A 25,227-nucleotide genomic window follows, 5' to 3' on the forward strand; every position below is an offset into this window, starting at 1 on the left:
CCCCTCTGCGCATGTTCTGTGTGTTTTTTATCTTATGTGTTCAGATAATTTGTATATTTCAATACATTTTTCAGTTGAGAGTCAGCGCTTGTTTGTGTCTCTTCTCTTCGTCCCGCGAGTTTGTGCGCTGTTACTGCTCATAATGTATCACCAACCAGCCCAACTATCAGTCGGGTTTCAGGACGTAATCAAGATCTTCGGTGACAGCTTACTGTATACATTCTTGGTTTACCTATCCTATTTCTTCCAGTTTCATGAAAGTTATGTACCAACTGGGTGTTATCTGCTCTGGCAGTATTTTATATATGACGCAACAAAAGTGATCTGTAGCGTAGGGTGGATCGTGGAGAGGGTAACAAAGGCTTCGTATCTATCTGAGATAGTCGTAAACGGCTACTATTCTCACTTTTATTGGATTTTTTTTTTGACAAGAGAGCTTGAGGTACTGTGCTGTGCAGAGCCGTGCAGGGGATGTTTTCAGTACCTTTCTTACGAACCGTGAGAGAAAAACAAAAAAAAAACTGCACATCGGCCAAACAGTGATAGCGAACCAGCTTATTTCTCCCTGTCACGCAAAATATAAGTATATATGACAAAAAAACGGTTTGCGAAACTAGATTTTGAGATGAAATTGTATACAGGTGATCTGCTGTAAGAGCGCCGCGTCGTACTTTCACACCGCTGCACAGTTCTATTCCGACCGAGTATAGACACAGTAAGACGACCTTTGAGACAGGGTAAGGGAAGATCGAGCAGCAAACAAAGAAGAGGGGAAAAAATGTGAAAACCATAAAATATATGGAGAGGACGGCGTTTCTGCTCTTGCATCTCACCCTGCAGGGCGACGGAAGAAGCAGCCCAGTGCCGCTCCGATCACGTTTTGTCCGCGGCGGCTCGCTGCGTCCCTGGCTTTCCTTATCGCGTTCCAACAGGAGCTAACGCGCCCGGCTCACAGCGCCGGGCTTGGCTTGATTCCACGTGGGGTGACGTCAGTGTCCTCGCGGGCGCCCCCTGTATGCGGACACGTGAACGAGGGCGGTGGTGTTGAAATCGGGTAATTTGACCGAAGCGAAAGAAAAAAAATGAGCGCGAGGAAGATTTTACGATGGGTGCTTATTGTGTACGTGAGAGCAGAAGATTGTGGTGGTGAAAAAGCTTTTTTTTGTGTGTGTGCTTTTACTTCACCACCGTGTTGGAAGGAACTAAAGTTGCTGCTGCTGCCATATACTTATAGAGAAGAGCCTTTTTTTTTCTCCCTCCGGAATAAACTAACGACGAAAACTAGGATCTACAATTTAAACGAGATTCGACAGCTCAAATGAAGCAGTTAATTTAAAGTAGTTTTTTTTTTTCAGGTTATCTTAGAAGCAATTTGCTCTTTTTCTTGTTTTAGACCGTGCGCTGGATGGAGCAAGCGCGAGGGGCACTTTCAATTTCAGTCCTTGCCTTTTTCATCTCTTCAACTATACTTGCTTTTCGTTAAACGCTCTCTAATGCGCAATTAGTCCTGTTCATTTGATGCTTGAATGGATTAGCACATTCGCAGTTCGCGTGTAGCCCTTGTGCAAGAATAGTTCTTAAAAGGCGCTCGGGGAAGATGGGAATTGGAAGCACCTCTTTTCGCTGGTACGGCTCATTTAAACCAAAATATGTGACTCGAGAAAATATTTATCATAGGAATGGTGATAATATCTTGCGGCTCTTTAAGCCTTCTCGGTGAGCGGTATTCTTACTGTAACGGTGGTATCTGGATCAGATAATTGTGACTGTTTCATTAATTAAAAGTTCATTGAAGCGCCCTGCCGCGGTGATCTAGTGGATAAGGTACTCGTCTGCTGACCCGCAGGTCGCGGAATCGAATCCCGGCTGCGGCGGCTGCATTTCTGATGGAGGCGGAAATGTTGTAGGCCCGTGTGCTAAGGTTTTGGTGCACGTAAAAGAACCCCAGGTGGTCGAAATTTCCGGAGTCCTCCACTACGGCGTCTCTCATAACCATATGGTGGTTTTGGGACGTTAAACCTCACATATCAATCAAAAGGTCAATGAAGCATCAAGGAAATGAATACATTAGGAAAGTCGTCCCTGTACTAGAAGCATGTGTACGATTTTGAGAAGAAGCTTGTCGTGATATCTAGAAGATGGCGCTGTATTACGGGAGATGGAGAGAGAGAGAGAGAAGCCAGCTAAGTCGGGGCGTTTAAGCAGATGCTTGTCCGGTTTGCTACTCTGATCTGTGGGAAAGGACTAAGGTGCGAAAAGAGAAATATTCACAAAATCACGCGTGCAAATGAGGGAGCGCATCAGGTTTACAGGCGGTCGCACAAACCAGCTGCCTCTTAAATACGCCAGTAACACTTTCGTTGCCTTCTACGCCATCGAGGTTTATATCCATGGTGCTAAAATATTGGCTTCAGAAAATGTTCTTTAGTCCAGTTTGGTCAGATGCACTCGGAGTAGGCATTGCTCGGTGTCATATACCGATCGCAGCTGCGCAGGGCGTGCCAAGTTGCCTCTTCAATTCCGTCGGAGTCGCATGCAGGGGTGCCCCCAGCGCGAACGCGAAACGAGGGTGCCTTTTATGAATGCGACACATACCCTAAGGTGACATAATAGCGTCGCATCGGAGCGAGAAATTCGCAATGGTGGCTGTAACTTCAGCAAAGGATCAAGATCCCATAGACGAGATCTTTGGAAGCTAGCATACGCCCTAAGCAGTGTGTATGATTCTGAAGCAGCAAATTAAGTTGACTTGCCGCATCAGTGAAATGGCCCCATTTTTATGTAAATGCTTGTATACACACAGAAAGAAGCCAGGAATGCTGTTGGCTAAGTTGAAATTTTATCAGAAGTTCCAATGTTGAGGCTGTCTCGGCTAACATATGTTCGCAATGGTCGTATGATCATAACCAATTCTTAGAAAATACAAATCAATCAATCAATCAATCATTTTATTTCCTTTAAATAAGGTGGAGTACAGGACTAAAAGCCCAAGAGCTTGACGAGGTCCTGACCCCGTTCACAAGTTGACAAAGCAGAAGGAATGGCAGTCAATCATGTACAACAAATATGAAACTCAAAATGTACAACAAATGATAAGTGAAACCGTCAGAGCGAGAATGTCTCTTCATTTGCCCCTTTAGTGAAGTCATGAAACGAACGCTGAAAGCAGGCAGGATACGCCCGTTATCGTCAGAAGGCAGCAACTGATGCATACAAAAAAAAATCAGCAATAAAGATGTGTCATAAACGAGAAAACGCTATATTCCTTGTAGTTGTAAGTAAAAAAAAAGTTGACAGACAAAATGTTACCAAAAGTTACGTGTCGCACATACCCGCATTCTCCTGTTAAAAAAATTTAATTGACGGCAAATTGATTGCGATGTAAAGAGAAAAACGTACCAAGTGTATGCCAAGTTATCAGAAGCGATCGCGAAGTGCATAAGGTGAATAAAATTGAAATAAAGTGAGGTAAGGAGATTCAAATGTGAGTTAAGTTCAAGTAAACGTGAATCGCGATGAAATAAAAGTTAGTTGAAGTTGTATGAAATGTTCGCTAATAAGGATTCAGGTATTGCAGTGAATTAAAGGTGAACTCGGAGGTGTTGCAATAAACAGTCGATTAAGGAATGTAGAAATGTCGGGGCGTTGGCCTGTGCTAAAGTTAAAGTTAGTTGAATGGTCAGTCAATTCATGTAATTTCGGCAAAACAGCGTGCCTGCGTTCCGCGAACACAATGGGCGTGCGTCTAGATCCAGCATCATACAGTCGTGCGTGTGGGTGACGCGCGGATGTCCTCCACATCCAGCGCTCGTCCGAAAGGGATGCACGATTGTGACGCTCGAGCAGAAAGGGGCGGAGCTGGCGTGCAATAACAGAGGCAGCAGCAGATCCCGCATGCACGCTCCAGTGCGCCGAAGCCCCGGCGGCGAGGTGTCCTTGCGGCGTGGGGAAGAGAAGGGGATGCTGCTTGTCGCGCTTATGGGAGCACGAGTGGGGGCGCCTTCTTCACCCTTCGAGGGGAAGAGGAATGCTCCCATTTGGGCGTCCGGTCCGCGTGATTAGCACGTATATTGAAAGAGAAAAGCGGCCCCCGGATTATTCGGCGCTCTTCCTCTTCCAGCGAGGACCCCCTCCAAGTCATCCTCGTCACGGCCCGCTTGGCGCGTTGCCGGGCCCACGTCGGCGATACCGCTGTCCACTCGGTCGTGCCTCGCCGCTGGAAGTCCGAGGGTGCAGAGCCGCACTCGGCTCCGCTGAGTTTGCATGCAGTGCTGTCCCTTATAGTACCGAGAAAATTTGGTCGCGAAATTCGAAATTTCCACAAAATGACGCTTCCTGCAATGCTTGCCGTTGAATGTGTTCGGACGCCTTGTTTATTTCGCTTATTTATTGCTTTCTTTACTAACAGTACACGTCGATGCGCAATAACAAGGCAGAGTCCGTGACGAGTGGCGTTTAAGTGAAGGCAAACGGCACAGCGAATTTGCATTCTAGCGCGTCGCATCCACGTGAACCACGTCAAGCGACGAGAAAGTGAATGGCGTTAACAATCTCTGATTGATTCGATTTGTGGGGTTTAACGTCCCAAAACCACCATATGATTATGAGAGACGCCGTGGTGGAGGGCTCCGCAAATTTTGACCACCTGGGGTTCTTTAACGTGCACCCAAATCTGAGCACACGGGCCTACAACATTTCCGCCTCCATCGGAAATGCAGCCGCCGCAGCCGCGATTCGAACCCGCGACCTGCGGGTCAGCAGCCGAGTACCTTAGCCACTAGACCAACGCGGTGGGGCACGTTAACAATATCTTCACCAGGGCGGGATGATTGATTGATACGTGTAATTTAACGTCCCAAAACCATCATGTGATTATGGGAGACGCCGTTGTGGAGGGCTCCGAAATTTTGACCACCTGGGGTTTTTTAACTTGCGCCTAAATCTGAGTACATGGGCCTACACAAGGGTGGGGTATTGGGCCAAAAAGTATTTTAAAAAATACCGTTTTCTTCATTTGTCTATTTGATTCTACGTGTCATAAAACATCAATGGCAATTTATTAACAAGATAAACGTAAAATATCCTTTATTTGTGATTTATTTTGAAAGTGAGCGAAAGATAAACTTTACTGCACTGCGCCATGGGAAGTGCCCCAACCTATCCAATCTTAAGTGCAGAAAATGTATTTTTGAGATAAAAGAATATACATATCAGCGCAGGCAAGTGAGTCCGTCAAAACAAACTATGTACCCGCTGTTTAGGATTTGTATACATCTAAGGTCGTCTTCTGCCCATACATATAGAAGTGGTCGTCGTTCGAATCAGATTAAAGAAGCTATGCAATTATACGTAGTCGCTGCTGCCCCCACCTCCGACACACACCCACGTGCGCACGCACACGCACACACAGAAATATAAAGCGACAAAAATGAAATTATTCAGTTTCCAAAACTTTGGCAAACAAGTTGTTTCTTCTTTTTTTTTTCCCTGAACAGAGCTGTTCTGACACACGCGCACCGCTGGATCACGAGGGGTGACGCCATTTTCTAGTGCCGTTTGCACGAATAAAGTAATTTCTCGTGAATCAAGTCATTTCAGCTTGTCTTCGGTAGAGAAGGGAGTCGTGCGTCAGAAGGGCAAGGTATGACAAACGCACATTCAGAAAATCTGTGTGTACTCATCTCTCTTCAACACAGCGGTGAAATGCACATGGAGGACACGGGTTGCGGCTTAATTGTTTCGAATTTGACGAGATTCGCCACGTTCTAACGCTGTTTTTTTTATTTTCCTGTTTTTTTTTTCAAGCAGTAGTTTTAGTGTTAGGACTTCTTCGTTACTTCCAGTTACTTCGTTACTTCCAGTTTTTACACGTCGAGCCTTCATCGTAATAGAATGCCTTCTCTCTCTTTCCACTCATTTCGTTATTTGTCTTATTCCGCACAAAGGAACGTCTTGCTTGGTCAGCACACAAGCGCGTATACTGCCGAGTGTGCGGCGTACATTTCTTTCTTTTTTTAAGTGTGAATACACTTTATAAGCGACCCCAAACCATCCACCGCCGTCGGCGGCGTCCGCAGTGTTTTCTCTATCTTTAAAAGAAAGAGGACTTGGCGGGCCGCAGCGCGACGCTCTACCGAATAAGCCACGGACGCGACGCTGATATCGGTGTCAGTAACGCGCCTTATACCCCCTCCCCCTTCGCTCGCTCCTCCGCTCTCCTCGCTCGCTGCAGCTGCGCGCGCACCCCTCTCTCTCGCGCACCCACCTTCTCTCTCAGTCTCCCGTCGAGAGCGGGTCGTGACGGGGAGTAAAGTTAAAATCGGTTGGCATTCGCCAGTGAGTTAACGTAAACTCCCCCGTGTGATCAAATTGCGATTCCCATGAACCATTACACCATAAAGGCACCATAGTGTGATTAATAAATATAATCGTGCGAATTAATAAATACCCCTCATAGCATCACCCCGTGTATTCGCACTTAACCATGTTCACCCTCGGGGAAATGCTTGGGAGTTTTTTCCGTCCTGAGAACACGCATTGCGTTGCGATATACGAAGTGACTGTTGCGAAAGATCGCCCTCTGACGAGTGCGCCTCGAGCCGCTGCACGCAAATCGTGCCATGGGTTCGCTATAGGCCAGCGCGGACGTGCCGTGGAACAGAAGCCGTATCATTTCCGCGATCCGGTTCCCTCGGGTCGGCAGCAGCCACTCTCGATTGTTGGGCGCTTTCCTATGGAGCTCCCTCGGTGAGTATACGACGGCAGGGCGTGGAACGCAATATCGGCGGCAGCCCTACATCTGGGGACGATGCCCGTTGACGCCCGGCGCTGCTCACAGTCGCTCGCCGTTGGCACTTGATGCTTCGCGGTCGAGGCACACAGTGTTGTACGCAGGCAGAAATAACTTCGCGAAACTTGCTGTCAGTCGCTTTTGGCAAGCCCATTCAGCGGAGCTCTTATCTTTCGGTGAAACTTTAAATTTCCTACAGCGCGGCGTTAATGAAGAAAGGGAGCACATCGTACTCGGCGCAATAGCGGCCTTCATATACCGCGCTTATCTCGCGCAGCTGCCGTGCCCCGTGTTAGTCTGTCGTCGCAAAAGTACACGTCATACGATACTAATTTCAAGTCTAAAGTCACGCAACTCATGGTCGTGTGCCACACGTTCTGTTGGCGAGATATTCTGCGCGTGTAAGAACATTTAGTCATATTGTAAGCTTGCCTGCCTTTATGAATGCTGAGCGTTTTTCCGTTGCTGTGTACCAGTGGCTTTCCCATGGTGCTCAGCATCGTACCAGATGGTCGCGGGTTCGATTCCGGCCGTGGCGGTCGCGTTTCGGTGCAGGCACAATCGTAGAGGTCCGTGTACTGTGCAATGTCAGTGCATCTCAAAAAAAAAAAAAAAAACGCCAGTTAGCGAAATTCCCGGAGCCCTCGACTAGGGCGCCTCTTACAATCATATCTTGGTTTCGGAACGTAAAATTCGAGCTATTATTATAGAGGATGTTCTGCAATTGTTGCGGAACAGAGAAGATGAGTTCCTAGCCCCCCTATTCTAGAGCGCCCCTTCACTCAACGCTCCACCTTCACTTGAGAAAGCCGATGGGAGCGCCATCTCTACGCAGGGAAAGTCACTGCATATCAGTGATAATTTGCTACTATTCTTGAGCAGCGCAGCGTCATTTTTTAGCCGAGCAGCGGCGCAGTGCGCAACTCTGTCAAGTGAAGGGTGAAAGTCGAGTCGAGGAGTGTTTCTGAATACGGGGCTGAGATGCGGGTGAATCAGCCTTGACAACGGTTTGTTGGTCTTTAGGCTGAATTTCCCGCGTCACTCTTAGAGAGAGAGATAAAGATGCAAGGAAAGGCAGGGAGGTTAACCAGACGCACATCCGGTTTGCTACCCTGCACTGCGGAAGGGATAAAGGGGAGAAAAGAGGTTGTAGAGAGATAAGAAGGTACACACAATCACGAGCACACTCGGGGAGCACACACAGTCTACAGGCGGTCGCTCAGGTTTGTTGACTTTAGGTAAAGTAGCAGTGCTTTAGTTGCTTTCTGCGCAACTGAGGCAGATGCCCAAGGTCCTAGTATCTTCTGCACACAAAATGGTCCGGGGTCAAGTCGATTCAAAACCATCCGGAGCTGGCATCGCTGTGTGTCGTAGCAAGCGCAGCTGCACAGGACGTGTTCGATGGTCTCTTCAGCTCCGCAGTAGTCGCATGTAGGAGTGTCTGCCATACCAATGCGAAAGGAGTACACCTTTGTAAATGCAACAGCCAACCAAAGGCGGCATAACTGAAAATATACTTAACGGCATTGCGAAACCGTGTATATCAGATGGAGTTAGGCATGTGAAACGAGAAGTACCTGTAAAAATCGGCGTTTTATACCTTCGCGGGCCTTATATTTTTTTCATATTCTGTTTCTTCGCACTCGTAAAACGCACGCGCGCACGCGGTACGCAAGAGTTTACTGAAAAAATGCGCCAACCACTCGCTGCTCTCGGCCTGGCTCGGTGCGTGCCCTCGGTAACCACCGCAGTGAGCTGGCGCCAGCAGAAAGTTCGGGCATATAACAACTATAAAGAATACAGGGCAAAAACTTCGCACAAGCGTGCTAAGCCATCGGTTCGAGCTCTCGGGAAAAGAACTTCCTAGTCACGCCCAGAGTTGCGAGCCACGCCCGCGTCTGGCTAATTGCGGTGCGCGATAAGTGAAATGAGTGACCCCGCGCCTCGGTCGCCCGCTGGCCCCAGCTAGCGGTCAAACAATGACCGCGGCGTGGCTTGGCTTGGCTTTCGCTTAAATAGACTGTTCAATCGCGGGTAATCTTCCAAAATCTTCGCGGGTAATCTTCCAGAATGGAATAACTTGCCTTCTGATTTCCTCCAAACCTTCGATCTTGATGAACCCAATGTTTAATTCTGTGAACCTTGACCCCCCCCCCCCCTCACAATATCGCTTGATTTTTTTTTTGATGTTTCTCTTCTACTCGCTCTCCTCTTACACAGATGTATTTTAGTGAAGCTGTGTCACTCATGTACTGATCTTGTGGTTGTGTTTGTGCCCCTCCTGCTTGGGCCGTTTTGGCCTGCAGTATTCCACAAATAAACAAATAAATAAATAAATGCAAAGCATTTCATGGCGAACGTCTGCCGCTTCAGTAGAGTGACTTGTTGGGCGAGGTAGTTTACTCTTCTACGGTATACCTTTCAGCGCGAAATAAACACGAAAGATGTTGACATGTGGGGTTCAATGTCCCGAAACCGCCATACGATTACGAGAGACGCCGTAGTGGAGGGCTCCGGAAATTTAGATCACCTGGGGTTTTTTAACGTGCACCCAAATCTGAGCACATGGGCCTGCAACAGTTCCTTTTCCATTGGAAATGCAGCCGCCGCAGCCGGGATTTGATGCCGCGACTTTTGGGTCAGCAGCCGAGTAGCTTAGCCACTATAGACCACCGCGGCGGGGCAACAAGAAAGATAAACAAGCGCAAACTATCAACTGAATTCGTTCGAAAGTCACACACATATACATATACGTCAACAAAGTGACGAGTCATATTCGCAAAAAAATAAATTCTATCAGTGACAGGCGCTCAAATAATCTATCTCAGCGGCATGCAACGTGATAGAGGGCCTCGCTACGCAGGTCTCGCCCAATCTGTCAAATGAAATGTGCTTTCTCAGTTTCTCGTGAAACTTTTCCTATTGATCTTGCGAGCACCTTAGTTTCTGATAGCAGGGGTGCGCAGAAGTTCCACGTTCGATTCCTCGCGCCGGAGTCTTTTTCTGGATTTTTTTTCCTTTCTTGCGTTTTCATAAATATATATATATATATATATATATATATATATATATATATATATATATATATATATATATATATATATATATATATATACGGTGCGTGACGCCGACGGCAAAATCTAGCCGAGAGTGTGCATATAATTCGCAATAAAAATATATCATAAAATATATGGAGCTTTACGTCCCGAAACCAAACCATGATTGTGACAAGAGGCGCGACGTAGCGGAGGCTTCCGGCGATTTTTTCGACCATTTGGTTTTTTTAAACGTCAACTTACGTGGCACAGCATTCGGGCCTTCAGTACATTGCTGCCGTCGATCACGCCGTAATCGGGATCGAACACGCGACGTTCGGGCCACTCACCCTAATCGCCGCTCTACACCGTAAAAAGTTTACACCCTATGGGTGCAAAAAGGGTGTTTTACAGATTTACACCTTTTTTGAATGAATGTAACACCCTTTGCTGGTATACCCTCAGAGAAGGGTGTAATTCATATATACCGCGCGCGGCAGAAGGACAATGCACGCGCCTGCAGTGCGAACAGGGAGGGGATGGACCAAGTGCCGCAAGGACAGTGTTCTGTTATTCGCCGGAATACTTGCACGGCAGTCAGGCTTTCCTTTGTTAATAACGTCTCTGTTCAAGTCAAATTCAAATGAGATAACTGGATTTCAGATGTAGTTTCACTTTGTAGAGCATTCGAGCACAGTGGACAACGTCTCTGTTCAAGTGAAATTCAAGTAAGATAACTGGATTTTGGACGTAGTTTCACTTTGTCGAGCATTCGAGCACAGGGGACTCGAATGATGGAATCCAGATTACTGAATTTGGGATGTAGTTTCGCTCCGTCGAGCATTCGAGCACAGTGGGCTCGACATACGAACTAACTTCGTGGTTTTTTCTTCCTCATTATTTCACAGGACGGGGACATCATTCAACCCTGACTCGCGCGCTTGTTACCCAAGATAACTACAGGATCGCGCTATACCAAGAGTACGCACCCTTAACAGTGAAAATTATTGGCAAACCACCTTGCTCAATGAGGTTCGAGGCAAATTCTCTCTATGTGCATTGCGAAAGAAAGCCCGCTTCGCTGAACTTGGGTTATTTTTCTGACCGGCACATCCTCTTATACTCTGTGCATTAAAAAAAAACTGTGGTCTTGTGTGGCTGCCTGAATCAATACGAATTTCGGTGCTTTTCGAATGAGTGCTGTTCTAAAAGCTCGAAATTGGAACTTCAACGTATACGCCATGTTTTTTGTTGTTGTTTTTTTTTCACAGAGCTGCGCCTGTAGTTAAGTGAGAAATGTGGTTTTAGTGTAAAAGTAAAGTTTTACTCATTTGTCCGTGGTATTCCCCCCACGCCTTCCGTTATCTCCGACCAACTGCTTCTTCCACTTTCAGACCACATCTTGCGAAAGCGCGTTCGCAACTTCGATAACAACGTACTCCAACTATAGTCCAATTTTCGTTTACAGTATTTCCGGTAGATTGAAAGATATTGCTTTGAAGATACCTTTAGCCGTGCAGTGTTGGTCTGCATTTTCTCAAGCGCTGAGACAGTGTGCTTATAGATATATATTAAGCCACTCCTCCTCTTCAATGTTATAGCTGTGCTGGTTAGCCAGTGCTCTCTGCGTTAGTCTTTGCGTCAGCGTTGACCCAGAGTGCCAGTGTATAGCAGCCTCTCAGAGCAGTTGCTCAATTCCAAGAGCTGCTGTTACTGTGCTACAATTCGCAAGTATTACCCTTAGGTAAAGCAGATCTGAAAAAAAATACAGCAACGAAGTTTTCCCTCCCGACAACTACTTTACGGGTGAGCGGGCACTAACTACAGTTGTAGTTACATTACACTGGCTCAATCTCGTCGTTTTATATAGTAGATAAACCAGTAAACTACGATTGTATGACAGAATGTATCTTTCAGGGTAAAGTTTAAATCGCCTTTCTTACACCGTCATTGTGTTAGTGGTATTTTCTCGGAAGCTTTCGACCATTTTTGGCGTAGTCTCGTGATATCAAACAGCGTACACAGGTCACTTTCCTTCTAATATTGCAACGTAATGCCCGATTAGACAAAAAATGTGACAAATACATTGTGTAGGTAATCATTCATTATTTTGGGCTCAGAGCGATTTGCTTGCAATCTCACATAGTATGTTGTATCAGACGTATCACTGTCGTAAAGAAGGTGGGGAGAGGCATTCAAGCCTCCTTGCGTCTCCCTCCCCCCCCCCCCCCCCTTCAAAACGTTGCTGCATACGCCCCTGGGAAAGCATCAACATCGTTCTGTATCGTAAAAGCGCGCCTACAACATGTATACGCTTTAATTAGATGGATGCCTTCAAAGCATGACAAGAGTACGGCACGACTTAGTACTGGCGGACGTCAGTATTATAAGAGCAAGCACACGACGAGTGCCTCTTATAGCCGACGCTTTCAGACTGGCGAGTCGCACCTCGGAGAGTCGCGATTGTGCAGCGTCCCGTGCTTCCCAAGAGTTGACGTTTCGCTGTGACGCGGAGTTGACGCTGGCAGTGCTTGCTCCTTTCAGCTTCGCCGCTTTCCCTCCGAAAGTTGCGGTTGCTGAGGTTGTCTCGTGCGACGCAATAAAAAAGGAGAAAAAAGGGGCTACATATCTCGGTCGTCGGCAACCGAAGCAAAGACAAGGGATTGCTTCTTTGTGATGCAAAGCGCGCCGCCAGCGGAAATTCGCTACTCGGTTTGGCTGCGCTCTGCGAGGCAGCGCCGCAGCCGCGACCACGTTCAACTACCGCAGTGGCGACGGTATGCGTCGGCCACGCCGGTTTTCGACGCTCCCCCGTCGTCATCTCCCCTCGGGGCGCACCGTTTGGTGGCGGATGAAATTTGACTCACAAAGAGGGCCCACTGCGCGCGGCTTCGCAAAACAGCGTGGCGGGAAGCTGTGCGGAAATGAGTCCCGCTTCTCTGTGGTACGTTGTCCAGCAGCAGCAGCAAGTTGAGGAGGCTCCCGAAACGACGGCCGAGTTGCGCGTGGCCTACCTGAAGCAACGTTTCCGAGTGGATGCTTGCGGTGCTTCAATCCGCCTTCTTTCGTCTGCCCCGTTGCCTTCCCGTTGTGAAAAAAAAAAAAAACGCCACACAACATGCGCGCCGGTAACCGCGCCGCGTCTCTACATTCTTCGTCGTGTATAAAACGGTGTCCAACGCGGCTCTGTAAGGCGTCGTGTCGTCTTTTCAGACTGAACCTGAACCACCTGAACGTTCCCCGCGCATGGCGTAGTGTCCTACGGAAACAAGCCTGGTGTAGAGCTAAAACTTTCCATAGCAAAGTGTGTACACGGCATCGCAACGTTTAAGGGCTCGGCGATTCCCGGCTGCGGCGGCTGCATTTCCGATGGAGGCGGAAATGTTGTAGGCCCGTGTGCTCAGATTTGGGCGCACGTTAAAGAACCCCAGGTGGTCAAAATTTCCGGAGCCCTCCACTACGGCGTCTCTCATAATCATATAGTAGTTTTGGGACGTTAAACCCCACAAATCAATCAATTAAGGGCTCGGCGGGTTAGCGGAACTCGAGCTTTGATGAAGATTATCAGTCGCCTATCGATTCACGCTATAGAAAGGCTATGTTTTCCGCTGACAGAGCTTGCTTTCTTTTTTTTGATTATGTGTTGGTTCTCCCTTATCCACCACAAGTTTTGGCTCGTTTCTTTCCCATCTTTCTTCCCCATTTCCCCTTCCCCCAGTGCAGGGTAGCAAACCGGATGTTCCATTTTCTGGTTAACCTCCCTGCCTGTCCCTCATTTTATCCTCTCTCTCTCTTTCTCTTTCTTGGCTCGTTTGAGCTACAAGTAGCTCAAGACAGTGAGTGTGCAAATAACGTGTGGTTTTATTTTTTTTTTTTATTCATTACCGACCTTCAGTAAGGCAATGGTTTAGCAGTTGCTTTTAGAAGAACAAGCTTTATACGGAGTGAATTTCAGCCGGGAATGGGACCAAATTTAATGCTGTACTTATAATATTATTTCTATTCCGCGCGATATGTCCTTGAAAAACTGTCCTTAAATAGACAAAACGTACCAGTTGGTGCACACTTGCAGTAAACCAGCGCCAGAGAACACAGGGCACCTGACAGCGAGAAACAACACGTAATTTCAACTTCATTTATCGGTAAGATTAGTTCAAGGTAAGCACCTGCACACTGAATTCATTTAGGTATATCCCGTCTCGTCTCGGGCTACGCGCAAGACGTCCTTAGTCATACGACGACGGAATCATCGCCTTATAGAATATAATACGTTCAAAATTACGTGATAAAGTCGCGCAGAAACACGCTGCTACAAGATGTAAGTCAGCGTTTCACGCGTGATAGCGACGTTGGCGACAACATCCACCATGGGTCATCACTACTCCCATGCAGAGTGAAGGAGTCCGCCACGGTGGAGCAATGGGTATATGGTGTTCGGCTTAACACACGAAGGTCGCGGATTTGATCCCGGCTTCGGTGGTCGCATTACTGCGGAGGCTTAACGGTAGAGGCCCGTGTGCTGTGAGAGACAAAGAACACCAGGTGGTCAAAATTTCAGGAGCTTTCCGCTACGGCACTTTTCATAATCGTATCTGCATTCTGGGACGTGCAACCTCTGATGTTTTATTGAAATTTCGGAACGCAGGGACACACTGTGACTAGCGCGACGTTTACTTGAAGAAGCAAGCTTCATAAGTGCACTCTTGGCTGCAGCCAACTTCTGGGGAACCGCAACGCAAGGAAGCTACTAACAAGAAGCTAAATCGACATAGGGTCTCGCTCCTTCATCGCTGCGCGCCGCTGTCGCGTTCACCGGAGACGAGTGCATGGTTCCGCCGCCGGTTCCTCTCGTTCGCCGGATTGAACCGGACGCGCTGTTCCGCACAGCTGGTTCTCCAAATTGGAATCCTGCTGCCCCGCGCGCGACTAAATGGCCCTAATGAAACCCGCAGCCGACGGACGGGCCATGACCAGTGGACCGTGAAGGCAAGCAGCCGAGCGAGAGCACTGCCGCCCGGAAGTTAGGGTTCTGCCGAGAAACGAGCAAGGCCCCGGGCGGCGATCCGGTCTCTCCGTTCGGGTGCTGTGGCATCACTCTTCGCCGGTGTCGGGGAAGGCTATAAAATCACACACGTATGCGCATTTCGGACTTCTGGAAGGTGTTCGAAATGCACGCCATTTACACCACCGTCATATTCCCCTTCTTCAGACGCTGGGATCGAAGGGCACATTTTGTAGCTCCAAGTGCGACCGTTTCCTTTTTTTTTTTTCTTCGCATTACCAAAGTCTCTTGAACGTTGATAATGAGCCAAGATGTAGACTTGGCGCCGCGCTTGCCTTGGCTTCTCTCGGCTGTCCATTTGTTCGTGCGTAATCGCATCTCATTCAGTAACCAGCTTGACGCATGCATGTCAGCAACAGTGTGTCCTCGTGGTGACGAAACAAAAAATAAAAGTGGAAAGCAGCAAGTTATTAATGGTGAGCGCCTAGGAAGCTGAATGGAGCATGATTTGTCACAGAAATTATCAGACTTTCAACCAGAGGTATTTATAACTAAAAAGTAAGTGCCTAAGCGTGCTCTTCATTCTTTATACTAATTGATTTAATCATAAGAAATTACTGAGGGCCCGTGGTATGGTCTTGCTTTAGTTAAAAAAAAGTCACAAAACATGCATGAACAGCAAATGACTGCAGCGATCTGGCATGTTTATGATGGGTTTCTTGATGTATTTCTTCTATTTAGAAGTCAGCGCAACACATAGGAGCAATAAGCTAAGGTTAAAAAAACATCATCGTAGTAGGCAAAGAACTGCCGCAGCGGCTAAGAAATATGTTGTCTAACGTACCTATCTATAGACCACGTACTACTCCCTTACATCATTAAAACCTGGTGGCGCTGAAGTCGAGTGTTTAGATTTGCGTGGTGGTCATGCGTTTTCGTGCCTATAGCGCCGTTGCAGCCGCGTTCTCACTAGTGTGGACGCTGTTTGCTGCCGGGCAAAGATAAGAAAGCGTTGTACCGATGAGCCTGCGTGAAGTAGAGTGTTGATATCGAGCATTCGTTGCGGAAATCAGCAAGTAGCTTTAATAATGCACTGGCAAACGCGGATTAACTCGAATGGAGACTACCCTGGAGACAGTATGGCACGAAGAACGTTTTTAAGGATCCTGAGAAGTGCCACCGCCTATAGCGCGACACCGTGGGGCTCTCCCACGTGAGAACAGTTACACCTAGCCTAACCACCGCATCGCGTGCTCTCTGGACAGCCCGAAGCTGATGTTGATAGTCCGAGCTCTTGAGGGTAGACCATTAACACAGTGTTAAAAATGAATAGGGGCCTTCGTTCATAGCTGCTCACAATTTCGCTGTACAAAATAATCAGTGATTTTATCAGCTACCCTTCGTACATGGGATTTTTTTTTTATTAGAGTTGAGATATCACCCTTATCGGTGGTCTAGTGGCTAAGGAACTCGGCTGCTGATCCGCAGGTTGCAGGACCGAATCTCACTTGCATTTTCGATGGAGGTGAAAATTTTTGAGGCCCGAGTGTTCAGATTTAGGTGCACGTTAAAGAACACCAGGTTGTCGACATTTCCGGAGCCCTTCACTATACGGTCTCTTCCATAATCATGGGGTAATTTTTGGAAGTTCAACCTGAACATTTATTATTATTAGAATCGCAGTATTTTAGGAAAGAGAAATTTATTTGATTTTCTCTTCTTTGAGACTTCTTCGTGAAAGTTTCGCCACGTTTGGAGGGATTTTTTTTATGACCTGTCTCTTGTTATATCGGTAACATGGCAACTGGTAACATCCAGCAATACAGTTTTGTCGCTAATGATTACGCAGACAGGCCCAAGAAAGTGGGAATAAGTTTCGTCAGTTTTTTTTTTTTCTGTTTGGAAAGACCGTTTCGAGACATTCGCCGCAACTGTAAATTGCGACAACTCTTTCCGCATGCCTACTCGTCAGTTTTGTGGCTAAACAACTAAGTGGTGAGCTTGGCTTTTTTTATCTTACGAGAATGCCTAGCTTTGTCAAATATTCGTCTGTGTATCGTAACGCAGCATTTTTTTTTTGAGGAGTCTTGTGTAGAGCTTCCGATATGCAGAAAGTATTATGATAAGAAAATGAGCTCGGACGCGAAGCCATTTTCTCTTCATAACTGCTGCACGCGCTACATATATAATGTAGCGCCGGTCGAAAAAAAAAAAAAAAAACCCGCGTGTAGGCTCGCACGGCGAGGCATTTCCAGTTGCGGCGCTGAATCGGCGATAATTAATGCAACTGAACATTTTCCAGCGCCGCAGCTCCCGAACTTAGTTCGCTGTACAAAAGAAAAAAAAAACGGTCCTCATTCGTTGCGAGTTTTCGCCGCCACGGGCCGAGATCGAGCCGCACAACATTCTCTGACAAGATGATGGCGTGATCGTTTTTTCGATTGTGTTAAATGAAAGGCGCGAGCGCTGCTCGTCTCCGGCCCAACGAGGAGGCCCGTGCAGCCTATAGACGAGGCGTTGTTTTATCTCTTTGTTTCTTCTTTACCGACGAGTATTTCGCGGCAAAAGCTTACGGGAGTTGTCGATCTAGAAGAATGCGATTCCGGCATGTGATTAAAGCTTTTTCTCGATTCTCTCTGGCTGCGTCCGCGAGCTTCGCCTTCGAGATGCAAATCTCAGATGGAGAGCAGCAGGAGAAGTGTTTGAATCGAAGAAAACGGGCGCGCCTTCCGAACTCGAAAAGAATGGCGCCATTGTCGCCGCACCTCGGAGAGAAAAAATAGAGCGGAACCCGTTGACTCTCTCGTATACTTTCACGCGTGCGGCCGTGGGCTTCGCATCACACTCGTAGAAGCGTCCTATCTCCCTCTGGCTCTCACCTCGGCGCCTGACGTTCGTGCTACGATGTCATTAAAAACGAGACGTCAAGCGTGAACGACGTCTCCACACCGTATATACGACCTTTAAGTGCCGCATCGCACCGAGCAGCCACCGGATGCGACGCGCGTGGGCCGAAGCGCGACGCTTGATGGCCGTGACAGTGTTGTGTTGATATTATCGCATAGTGACGCAGCAGTGTTGTGTTTTGAAGTGTACAGTCTCGTCTACGCCTGTGTATAGCGAGCGAGCAGTCGAGTTTTTTTGTTTTGTTTTGTTCTCCGGGGTGTCCGGGGGTGACACCTTGTGGCAGTTTCGAACTCTGGCGTGGTGTGTGCCATATAGTTTCTTAATATACACTAGAGGCAACTCTGGCGCTAGTGTCTAGGGGAGCTGCAAAGCATGGCGCTTCAGCGAGCATGGGAATGATGGGTAGTACACACATTTGTCTAATTTTCGTACTTCTCGACTGCTTCTGGCTCCGTGTCCGTTCGTGGGGCTTGGAGCTGCTTTTTCACGAAAACATAAATTAGCAAATGTTCAACGTTTGCGCTTCACAACCTTATTCTTTTAGGCTTACTATTTCGAATCAAGTCACTAAGTGCAAAAGGGTTCAGTATTGCTTTCAAAACAAAACCGCAACCAGCAATAAACGAAGCCGCAAGTATACGATTCGCCGCCCGCAAGCACGAAGACTAGGCAAATGTGTGTACTACCCATCATCCCCATGGTCGCTGAACAATCGCAGCGCCAAATTGCCCTATAGTTAATTTTGGGAAACTCTATGGTATGTGCAGCGTGCGCAGCCTGATAGCCATGCTGACTACGTCAGAGCCCGGAAGTGCGGGCTCTGACGTGCAACTGTAGGCACTCTGCGCTGGCGTGGCGTTTGTCATTCCGGAAGTGTGCGAATGGTTCTAAACAAAGAAAAAAAAAGACCGAAGAGAGTATGCTCAAAGTCGTGATCTCCTTTCCCGGCATTCGTGTCGTCCCTGTTTGCTTTCTCGCTGTTGCGCCTCTCCTTTATCACTTCCGTGCTCGCGCTACAAACCCTTACAATGTGCCCTTAAATATATTTTTCGCCCCATATCATTCCTTCCAATGTATACTCCAACGATATTACGATAGTTATATAGCGCGAGAACAAAACGACGACACGGAGACAAGAAGGACACGAAAGACACTTGTCTCTGTGTCGTCGTTTTGTTCTCGCGCTATAACTATCGTCATGCCATACCAACTAGCCCAAGCTGCCACACTTCTATACTCCAACGTTCTCCTGGTGACCGAATAAAAGAATTCGTTGCATTGACCGCTAGGATGTCGGTGACAAATCCTTGTAGCGCCACTCAGACTTAAGGGATTCGAAAAGCTCTTGCGGCAGGCGGTACGCGAAGCAACAAACTGCAGTAGCGAAGCCATTAGACGGTCACTGGTAAAATGTTGTAGGAAACTAAATCGCGGCGTGAGGACAACGCCGGGTACACTCCTTTACACTGCACTTTGCACGTGGTCATTAAGTGACTGCTGTATTCGTCTAATGAACGAAATTTTTTTGGTGCACTGCAAATCACGTGTATCTGGCGCACCACTGCTAGACTTACCATTTCAGCTTTTCCCCACGCTATCCAAATGCGCGCTGCACTTGAGCGAATCATCACCGTGGTATTCAATAGTGTTAGCTAAAGTTTTGCTGAAAAATGTGCGGAAGTACTGTGGTTAAAGCAGTTAACTGAAGTACCATACCTCTTTTTTTTCTTTTTTGTTTTTGTCTTGAAATAATGTCAATCAGCGATAGTTCATAAGTAAAAAATAAATGTGACCGCTTGTAGGCGTACAATGAACAGGCCCACACGTACACCTTCCCCCATTGTAGGGCAGCAAACCGGGCGCACGTTCTGTCTACCTCCCTGCCTTGCCTTCCTTCTCCTCCTCCTCCATTAGATGGGAAGCTTATTAACCGACAGACCAACGCATATTGCAGAATAGAGTTTTCTCAAGGAAAGGAATGTGAACACGATCCGCACTCATGTTCGATATGTCGTCTTTGTAAGTCTTCCTGGAACAGGCCAACTAGTCCCTCCCTTCGCAGCAAGGGTACCAATCAGCCAGTAATGCGAGGCATGTGTTTTCGTCGGAAGAAACAACGCAATCACACACAGGCCCGGCGGTCCTCGCAAGTTCGGAGCAGACTCCCCGGTGCGAGGAGAACACGACAGTATTCCTAGAGACTCGCCCTGGGTTGTCGGTATTTTTTTTCTTCCCCTTTTATTATTTTTTTATTTTCACTCCTCTCCCGGGATGTATTGTTCCAAGAAGACCGCTAGCCTCGAGCGCTTGTCGCCATTTATGAACTCAGTCCTGAAAGAACTTGCAGCCCATGTTTTTTACTTCGGTGCAGCGCAGAGAAGCGTACGCGTTCGAAAGACGCTTCTCCCGGCGTCCCTTAACCCGAGTAGCATGGCGTACCTAGTGGACATTGAATATTCTTTTGGCGTACGTGCAGCCTTGCTATTGTCATCTTTCTGTACTTAAGTAAAAAACAATGTTGACACTCTCCATGCTAGGCGTAGAACACTGAAAGAAATAACGCATGATCGCACAGCGCCTACTGCAAGCGATGTTACGAGGCGTCATCACAAGTCTAGAGAAGATAGCAAGAACACTGCAAAGTATACCTTTGTATTTTTTTTCTGTTGTGTAGGGTTTCGTCTTCTCATGGTCCTCCCACCACAAAATTGCCCGCGCGTGTGTACACTTTTAATACAGAGGAAAAAGAAGGAAACAGCATGGCCGCAGTTTGCAAACGTTTCCAGTGCACATTGTGCACATGTGCCTAACTGACGTGCAGAAAACGTTTAACCATTACAAATTGCTGAATTTTTTTTCTGTCCGAATTTGTTTATACTCCTAAATATCTTTCATCGTACTTCCTCGTAGTCATCTACTGTTTGTAAGTGCTAGTGCATAAATTTGAAAATTTCGAGCAATGTTAAGTGCAATGTTAAGTGTAAGGTGATCTAGTACAGGAAACCTGATGAAATCGGAGGCTAATGCTAATTCTAATAAAAAAGCCCGTGGAAGATACAAAAAGTTATTCACACACGTTTGTCCAGACAGTCTATTATAATGATTCGTGTGCCTGCCCTGCTGAAAAGTTGATTTTCGTCGTGGTGGCCCATCTGGGCATTCACGTGAAGCACGCGTGTTCTTTATTTGTTTGTTTTTCAGTTTTGTGTGAGGCCTATAGGTGTGCAGTTTAGGTGGTTGCAAGCCCCTCAGTACATACTGCGACCCGTGTTTAAAAGGTCACGGGCGATGCACGCAACTCGTACACACCGGCGTTATCTTCTTTTGTTTCTGGCAGCGCGCCAGAAGATTCCTTGAGACCAAATTCCGAAGTGGAGTTTCCCTTTCCTTTCTCTGGTTCCCTCCGAAATTCCCGCGTGCACCGTCGCTTTTTCGTGTGGGCACCCGTCCTCGCTTGTCGGTATGTCGTGCAAGGCGAATAAAGCGTTACTGGCCTGATAGAGTATACGTAGCGGTTTCTACTCGCTATCTTCTACCACACTGATCTTCTTAATTTCCATGTTTTATTCAATCTTAGCCGTCTCTTCGCACTCTTTAGTGGCGATCCTGTAGAGTGTCAGCCTCGCTACACGTTGATATGCGAGGCCGCGCATGTGTAACTTACAGGCCTTTTGATTGCGCCTTGACGTCACAGAAGAAGGCTGTGCAGGCTCTGCTGCACTTTCTGCATTCAACCGGCCTCCCTGAAAGGTTAACTGCTACTAGGAGTGTTGCCATTGCACGATTGTCACGTTGTCAATTTATATCTCTTATATGTAGCCGCCTTTGAGTTAGCATCCGTTTTTCTGCAAAATTAGCTATACAGTGACGTTACATTGCACACACACGCGTCTCGAGCCGCGAGATAATGCAGATAAATGCTTTTTGCTGATCTAGTCGGTTAGTACAGTTCGACTAATCTGGATTATGTGCGCAGCCCTTTGAATTAAGGAACGGTTCAACGTGTTCTGGGTGACTACCCCGAAGTATAGCACAAGGATAACAAAAAAAACGAGGTTGTTTAACGTCCCAAAACCAGCATATGATTATGAGAGATGCATTAGTGGAGGGCTCCGAAAATTTCGACCACCTGGGGTTCTTTAACGTGCACCTAAATCTAAGCACATGGACCTCAAGCATTTTCGCCTCCATCGAAAACGCGGCCGGGGTTCGCTCCCGCGACCTGTGAGTCAGCAGCCAAGTGCCTTAGCCACTAGACCACCACGGCGGTGATGGCACAGAGATGTAACCTCTTCGCGATGCTCTCCAAAAGCCGGATGACGAGCCTTTGTCAGAGGGGAGGATACTACTATGTCATCGTTTAGAGTTCACCTCGCAAAAGAGGGCCGTACTAACTACCATCTGGTTGACTTCGCGGCATTTTTCGTTTCTCTCTCTCTCTCTCTCTCTCTCTCTCTCTCTCATTCTCTGACCCTGGTTTTGTTTTTGTTTTTTGTGAAAGATAGAATGGGCGAATCGTTCAATTGTTTCTTTCATTGCGAATAGTAGAATACACGCTGAGAGACGATTCGCATTTGGTACCATTAAAAAGTACCTAAAGGAGAAAGTCGAGCTCTCAATTGCTCGAATGCAGACTCACAAAGTTTGCAACATTTAGTCCAGTCAATGGTGTGAAAAAAATGAGCAAAAAGAAAAAAATAGCAATGTGAGCGTTTACGCAGAGTCCAAAAAATAGCATGAGTCCAGGAGAGCCAATTTTCTTCCTTTTCAGAGCAGGGAATCAATCATTTTGTTTCTCTCGTTCGTTACACAGGCGTAGCAACGCTGCGAGTAAACTTTTCTTGTGGATTCACCTCCGCGTAAAAGCTTGTGTAAAAAGTAGGTGGCCGTATTTCTCAACAAATTTACAGAACGCATGAAAAGAAAGATGAACAGCATGGAGCGCTGTTTTTGTCATGATCTGTCTTTCTTGGTGCTACAAACATGCTAGAATGGTTCTTCACTGTATCGTGGCTGACCAGACTACAACCACTTGGAAAAAAAAAAGATGCGATCCTACAGAGAATGTAAATGCCACGTTGTTCCTGTTTCTGTCTGCTGCCACTGCCCCGCTATGTGTTTATGGCTCGCACTCTGACGAGGAAATATCCCGACCAAACAAGGGACGCTGCTCTTAATTGTCGCTGTTCTTCGCGCATGGCTATCGCCGTGCTCTGCTTGTTATCTTTCAATTAAGCCTGGCTCTCAAAACGAGGGTATCTTGTTGCCGATGCATCTGGCTGATGAAATTTCAGAAGCGCTAGTTCGTGTATCTTTAAAAAAAATATTTACTATGCAAGCGCAGCTTGCCAGTGCTGTAACAGCTAGTTCGACTCTAGTCTTGTGAAATAATTTTTTCTCCGCACCTATAAATTATGTTGCAGGAATAGGGGTCAGCGTGCATTGCTCAGTCGACCCTACGCATTTCGCAATATGCCGGCAAAAGATGGAGTGTATACTACATCGTTGCAGGTGTTGCACATTTTCGCGTTCTCTCGGTAGCTCGTTATGTCCGGAAACGTCGCCCAAGAGGTTTTGAAAACGTTATTACGTTGTTTTTTTTTTTTTTTTGTGGACAACTGGTTTTGAAGTCAGACTAATTTCGTAGTCTGTTTATTTTGCTTTTCACTTTGCTATATTTTTATCTTTTCTCTCTCTCTTTGTAAACATCTCTTTTCTATCATCTCTTATTCCCCTTTTCTAGCGCAGAGTAAGTAGCCAGCCGGTCTACGAACTGGCTTACCTCTCTGTTTTTCCGCTTATTTTTTTCCCCCTTCTCTCCAAATGTCCTAGTTACGCATAGTTGGTTGAGGATTGCCATTGGCGTATGGCAAATCTCGCGAAGGTATAGGAAACGCTACTAAAGTTGCTATATATGTTGCCGTGGAACGTAACAACGTATCGGGAACACTATAGAGTAGCTTGTTGGAATACAGTTAGGTTCGGTAATCGTGCACCATACAAGCTGTGTGGCGCACGATCACGGTTACTCTCAACATTGTTCGCCGAGAGAGCATTCGTACCTCTTGTCGAATCCACTTTTACTCGTGGGGTAAAAATGAAAAAGACGAAGTAATCGCAATAGCACTCAGTCTTATGCTGGCTAATGTGTTGATCTCGAAGTATGAGACAAATCTGGAGTGACACTGAACGACAAGGCACGCGCGAAAAAAAAGACGAAGTGGTTTCTTTAGGAGACGAGGATAAAGGGCGACCCCTGTCTCCGTCATACGCAGTGCACTGGTCTGTGGCAGGTGCATTCTATCCCCAAATTTCGCTTTCTTAAACGTCTTGAATAATCTATACACAAGCTACTTCCACGAGCTGGCAAAACTCACACAAAATCTTGGCTTGTGTCAAGAAACAAACACAGTCATACTACGCGCTCAGTCTAAGAACAAAACGTTGTGCATGCAGTGGCTTAAAACAGCTCGAAACGGCAGCCGCTTTGGCAATACCAAGTTATGCCTACCAGGGGGGCGAGTAAAGTGGCTTACCTGCATAAGTTTACAGCCCGCGAAAACGAAGAGCATCCCTGGTCTAACTCTAAGCAGCCAAGACACAGAAAGCGCCAGTTCCCCAGAACTCGGGTCCGGAACAAAGCGAGGAACTTATGCCCCGGCGCCTGCCTGATTAATAGAGTTCGAGGTGGAAGTGTGCACCGAGTTTTCCCGCTTCTTTTCGCGACGACCGTGGGTGGCCTGCACAAGCAACTGCACAGTTTCCAAGTCAACGTTATATGCTCCGCTGAAAGGCGTTGCAGCCGAGAGCACCAAGCTAGCACCGCATCACCGCACGTAAAAGAGAAAGCGCTTCGCCGGCTCTCGTAATTAAACACCTTTTCTTCGCCGCACGCTATTGAAGTTGGCGAGTAAAGAACAAGCGGTGCATTTCACAGGAGTGCTCGCGCAGTTACTTACTAATCCCCTTCGCCATTTCAAAGACCTTTCAGTGTGTGCCTTTAACTGCTGTTTTGGTTAGGCAAGTAGCTTGTTATCAAGTATAATAACCAAAGTAAACTTCTGCTAAGGATGGAAGCTGATCTTTAATGCGCAACCAAGTATTTTGTATCGCGACCCGCATTTGTGCGTTATGAGGCGGGTGAGTTCTGTATTTTTGTCGTGTTGTGGTTTCTACGCGATTCAGTATAATTTCGAGAAAAAAAATGTAGTTCACCTAGTTTCAAAAAGTTTGATTTCCAGCTAATCACTCCGACCACTGCGAGTCATGCTCAACGGCGTTGCATTAATGTGTGGCTGTATGGTATGTTCCAAGTTGTCCGCAGGTTTTGTTCTTACCTGTTCGTGCGTGACGATGATTTTTAGCGGCGCCTTTCTTGGACCAACCGAGGGGGCGACCGGCAGTCGCCGAACGTCTTCGTTACCGTCAAGCATTACTCCAGTTATAACTGTCTAGCATTCTAGATTCCTGAGCAAATGTAACGTCAGTGACGT

At 47.1% G+C, this 25,227-nt stretch overlaps 2 protein-coding genes across 7 annotated transcripts in view; one reads left to right on the plus strand and one right to left on the minus strand.

Moving 5' to 3' along the window:
• LOC119171830 (uncharacterized) overlaps nt 1-2,224 on the minus strand; it is a 225,435-nt gene extending 223,211 nt beyond the window's left edge. Inside the window, exon 1 of the mRNA XM_075892467.1 lies at nt 834-2,224. The gene's annotated coding sequence lies outside the window, so the exon portion shown is untranslated. The remainder of the gene's footprint in view (nt 1-833) is intronic.
• bru3 (CUGBP Elav-like family member bruno 3) overlaps nt 1-25,227 on the plus strand; it is a 505,232-nt gene that overhangs the window by 348,805 nt on the left and 131,200 nt on the right. The gene's annotated exons all lie outside the window — the stretch shown is intronic.

The sequence above is a fragment of the Rhipicephalus microplus genome, chromosome 4, assembly GCF_043290135.1.
Source record: "Rhipicephalus microplus isolate Deutch F79 chromosome 4, USDA_Rmic, whole genome shotgun sequence".
Classification (NCBI taxonomy): Eukaryota; Metazoa; Arthropoda; class Arachnida; order Ixodida; family Ixodidae; genus Rhipicephalus; species Rhipicephalus microplus.